The 5,540-nt window shown below is 37.0% G+C and overlaps 1 pseudogene; it reads right to left on the reverse strand.

The window, feature by feature from the left end:
* Positions 1-851: 851 nt before the first annotated feature.
* On the reverse strand, positions 852-1,771 carry LOC113913582 (annotated as a pseudogene).
* Between the last annotated feature and the right edge of the window lie 3,769 nt (positions 1,772-5,540).

Consider the following 5,540-nt stretch of genomic DNA (forward strand, 5'->3'; position numbering starts at 1 on the left):
TATGATGTTGAAATCTTACTGAGAGCAGGGAGAATATCAAGGTAAGCTATTTTCTCCTTCACTGAGATTCCCAGTTTCAATTTCTTTCTCATTACACAGTGTAAGCAGGAGTTAAAACAAATTGTGGTTTCCCAAAGAGATCTAGCTAGAATTCTCAGAGCTTGAGTCAGAGAAAAGTGGGGGAAAAGTCCAGTGTCTATGGTGATATTTCTTTGCTCTACATTTTCTTGACTATTTTCATCTTCCTTTATACCATTATTCACTCATTCAGTGTTTATTGTGCCCCAGACATTATTCTGCCTTGTAGAAACTATTTTTAACTAGTAGTCAAGTATTCTATGGTTGTGACTATTCCTCTCAAATTATAAGATGTTCATTTATTTGAGTCATCATTCTTTGTGATGGGTTAGCAGCCTAAGATGGGTGACATAAGCAATTCAAAATGACTCTGAAGACTACAAGGAAATTTGAAAACTTGGGATAATCTTTGTTACCCCTCAGAGGTTAAATGGTTCTTTTGTTTTAATAACCCTGGAAACATTTTATACCATAATTTTATAGGCAACATGTTATCATCAACCCTGATGAGTATAAATGATCAGAATTCTTAATAAAAATATGTTTGAATTTATAGATAGTGAATATATTTATATCTATATCTATTTATCTATCATCTAATCATCTATAGTTTGTAGCTTAGCCAGTGGTAAGGTTTTCTCTTCCTCCACTAATATCTCCCCCACTCTATCATTTATAGCAGTTTGCTATTTTCTTTATTTGGTAAGTATTCCTTGCTGAGATCATCCAAAATGTTCTTTTGACCTTTGTTTCCATTGCATTAATGTTGAGCTTCAGGCATATTTATTTCTACTACACAATTTCCTAATGGCATTTTTCATCTGGTCATTTCTCAAGGCATAGATTAAGGGATTTAACATGGGCGTTATCAGAGTGTAGAACACTGCTACTGCTTTATGGATAGATAAAGTAGCTGCGGGTCTCATGTACACAAATATGCAGGGAACAAAGAATAAACAACCACTGTGATGTGGGAGACACAGGTGGAGAGGGCTTTGCGCCTTGCCTCCAAGCTATGATTCCTCAGAGAATGCAGAATGACCACATAGGAGATGATCAAGAGGAGGAAGTTTAACACACAGATGAAACCACTGTTGGCAGCAACGAAGAGCCCTAGAGTGTGGGTATCCGTGCAGGCAAGATTGAGCAAAGGGTTCAGATCACACATAAAGTAATCTATGACGTTAGGGCCGTAGAAGGGTAAAGGGATGATAAAGAGGATCTGTATGGCTCCATGAAGAAAGACTCCCGCCCACACCACTCCCATTTGCAGACCCTGCACCCACCGATTCATAATGGTCATGTAGTGCAATGGCTTGCAGATGGCCACATAGTGGTCATAGGCCATCACAGTGAGCAGGATGACATCAGCACTTCCAAAGAAATGCTCTCCAAAGATTTGGGTTATACATGCATTGAGTGTGGTGGTCTTCTTTTCACGGAGTGAATCTATGATCAGTCTAGGCGTATTAACAGAAGAATAGCCGGCATCAATGAAGGAGAGATAGGCCAGGGAATAGTGTATGGGGGACCCCAGTAATGGGCTGGCAGTGATAGTGACCACAGTGAGCATATTTCCTACCACAGAGATGATGTAAATCACCAAAAAGACAACAAATACGATTTTCTGCATCTTTGGATTCTTTGTGAGCCCCAGTAGAACAAACTCTGTCACATTGTTCTTATTCTCCATTATTTCATTTTGTGCTTAACTGCATTACCTGAAAAAAAAAATCCCTTTTGATTAATGTGACCTTGAATTTATTATGCTTCTTCATCTAGTAAATAATAAATACCTATATTCTATTGAGTTGTTGATTTTCCTGAGGATTTTTGAGATAGAAAATAAGTTCTATTTCATTAAGATTATTTGAATTACCTCCTGGTTGAAGTTTCTGTTGAGTATTGACATGAAGTACTTTGTAACCTCACAGGCAGGAGATCATCTGTGCACACGTCATCATCTGAGGTGACTAAGCCTAACATGAAGTAATGGATCCTACACATAGTGGCAGCTAAGTAAGAAAAGAGAGGTAGTTTATGATGTAACAGCTATGAATCCAAGGTTAAGAAATTTTCCTTCTATCCTTAGGAAATGGGAACCATGGGCAGATATTGAGAATACAAGTTGGAAAAGTGAAGAGTAATTTGAGGAAGGGGCAATAAGGGATATAATTTTAATGAAAATCTTCATGTGTCCTGGACGAAGTGGGGTGAGGTTCGGTAAGGGGTTGGAAACCACAAATTCAAACCCTAGTTAAGAGATTATTTATAATAGTTTACATAGCAGTAACAGGGCATTGGTGGTGGGTATGTAAAGAAAGTATGCAAAAACTACTATAAACATAATTCATAATGTTTATTGTCTAAGTACAATAAAATCATAATTGCTAATGATATATATATATATACATATATACACATTTCAATGATTGCTTTGTTCATGGCATAGTAGCAAGTGTTCTGTACATAAGATCACCTTGAATACTGATAACAACCTGTGTGATTGGTATTATTTCATCCATTTGAGATGAGGAAACAGTCTCAGACTTAGTTAGGTTGATGGTACTAATAACACTAATAATATTAACTAAAATTTATTATTTAGTGGCTCTGAATGTTTTTGCAGACATTTGCTGATTTAACCCCACCACAAACCTGTAAGATATTTCTTGGTATTGCTTTTATACTTATTTTATACATTATGTAATAGAAACATAGAGAAGTTAAAGATCCTGACAAGCTCAAGATGCCAATTAAGGGCAGAGCCAAGATTAGTTCAGATTATACTTGTTCATGTTTTTCATCCAAATTCTTACCCATGCCCTATATTGTTATAATTAACAACATTGAACTAGTAATCGCTTTTTTATATGACCATAATAATTATAATTGCTTGGGGGCACCTGGGTGGCTCAATTGGTTAAGCATCTGCCTTTGGCTCAGGTCATGATCCCAGGGATCTAGCCCTGCATCAGGTTCCCTGCTCAACAGGGAGCCTGCTTCTCCCTCTTCCTCTACCCCTCCCCCTGCTCCTGCTCTCCCCCTCCCCCCTTTCTTTCTCTCATTCTGTATTCTCGCCAATAAATTAATAAAATCTTTCAAAAAATAACTATAATTGCTTTATTACTACTTTGGAGGCAAGTGTATATAACACAATTTCATTAGGAGACACACACACACACACTGACATGCTTGAACTCCCAATTTTCAAATAAAATGCAGTACTGCATTCACTGAAAGATCTTTTTATCTTGACTTCTCCCTCAGACCTAGTTCTCCCTACTACAATCCATCTCCAAAGCAAACCATCTGTTAAATGTTGAAAAGGCTTTGCACTGTGGTTGTGTTTTGTTTTGAAAATCGAAAAGACCAGGTTAGAATTCTGATTTTCCCCTTACATCTTCTTTTACCTGGAGTACCTTTCTAGCACATTACATCCTTATTTCCTCATCTATAAAACAAGATTAATAACATCCACATCCAAGGTTTTTATGAGAATTCTTTAAGGAAACCTATCTGAACATATCACCACCATGTTGTACACACAGAGGACTTTCATCTATTTTGTAACTGCATAGGCACCTAGGATATAAGCACCACAGATATAACTGTGTAGGCACCTAGGATATCACTCAAAATGTCAAACTGACATTTTGAGTGATAATTGTGCAATAGTTTAACTGTGCAAGAAGTTCAGGATGAATCCTCTCCAATTTTATTTTTAAAGAAGACATACAGACTCAATTATCTGTAGCTTTTGTTACCAGAAAGAATTCTCCATTCATGCTTGGACTACACAGCTGATGATATCTGTCATTTATTATTCATACTTATGTCTCTTCTATGTGAGAAGTGCATTTACATTTTGTTTTCACTCTCACGTTTAGTCCAGATTATTAAACTAGATGTCTCACTGCAAAAGCATGCTGTTCGGTGATGAAGAGCAGCGTCTTACAATTGGTTTCAATTCCCTGGGTTTCAAATTTTTCACCTGTCAGCTTGGGTGAATGATATTTACCAACTATCTTTTGAAGAAAGGGGGTGATGATGGAATACTCTAATATTATATTTGAAGGGACTGAAACGATGATTAATATATATGGGAAATAACAATCTTTAAGATGCATCAACAATATGAAAAACTTACAGTCTTAGAAGATCTTAATGATGTTTGGGGGTGTTCAGAAATAATCCCATCTTCAACCTGATCTCTTCTTAGATAAGTAACTTTCAATACAAAATGTATGACACACCCAGTAAGAGACTATTCAAATACTGTGATAGTAAATCAACAATTTTTAAGAAATAGTTTTTACCAATCAAAAGCCTCATTCTAGCCAAAAACCTCAAGAAGTTTTTACAGAACACATGGGATTTGACTTTAGAATAGATTCTTTTGAAACACTATGGAGTAATCATCTACAGATGGCTCTGGTCCCATAGGCCAGAAGCAAGCGGTATGGACTAAGCACATTCAAATGGGTCATTTTAAGCATAATGAATCTTGCTCTGCAAATGTGATCAACAAAAATCATTTTCACTTTTCACTGCATGGATAATTATGGTTTCCATAGAGGTTCAAAGACCTTGTCTTGGTTCTGCTACTTTTTCTCCCAGGAATTAATTATCTCCTCTGACAGAAAGGCTTTGTCTTAGAAACCATTCTGAAGAGACGTGTTTGACAAACATCCAATTTTGAATAGGGAGCTGCATTCCCTGTATTTGGAACCCAAATGTAAAAATCTCCTTTCTCTAAGGGAACCCCAAGAAAGCTGAATATCAGTAAGTATTAAAATGGGATAACTCTAGTTTGGGGACCTGTGAAGTAGTTAACCTGTTGACTCATGTCACAGAGAGAACTTCTGCCTCCTTAGCAATAATAAAACTTTTTTGGAACCTGCTACTCATTGCTTGAGAGATAGAGCAGTGAGGGCATGAAATCAATGGCAGCCATTTTAAAATTCTTGACTCCTTGGGGCACCTGGATGGCTCAGTCATTAAGTGTCTGCCTTCAGCTCAGGTCATGGTCCCAGAGTCCTGGGATCGAGCCCCGCATCAGGCTCCCTGCTCCGTGGGAAGCCTGCTTCTCCCTCTCCCACTCCCCCTGCTTTTGTTCCCTCTCCTGCTGTGTCTCTGTCAAATGAATACATAAAATCTTTAAAAAAATAAAATAAAATAAAATAAAATTCTTGACTCCAAAACTGTTTCTATTTATTGTTTTTTTGTTTTTGTTCTTTTTTTCACATTCATCAGGAGGCAGAAAGTAATTAGAAACACTGAAAGACTTCCAATCAGTTATCTTTGGGAATCATGGTTTGGCCAGTATGGAATACTAGGCAACATTAAAATTGTGGACAGATATGAAAACACAAGAAGAGTTACAGTTTTTACACATCTTCATCACTTGGGACTGTTAGTTATTTCCTTTGAGTCATTCTAGATGGGTGGTGATGTATTGT

Source organism: Zalophus californianus, chromosome 11, assembly GCF_009762305.2.
Source record: "Zalophus californianus isolate mZalCal1 chromosome 11, mZalCal1.pri.v2, whole genome shotgun sequence".
NCBI classification, from domain to species: Eukaryota; Metazoa; Chordata; class Mammalia; order Carnivora; family Otariidae; genus Zalophus; species Zalophus californianus.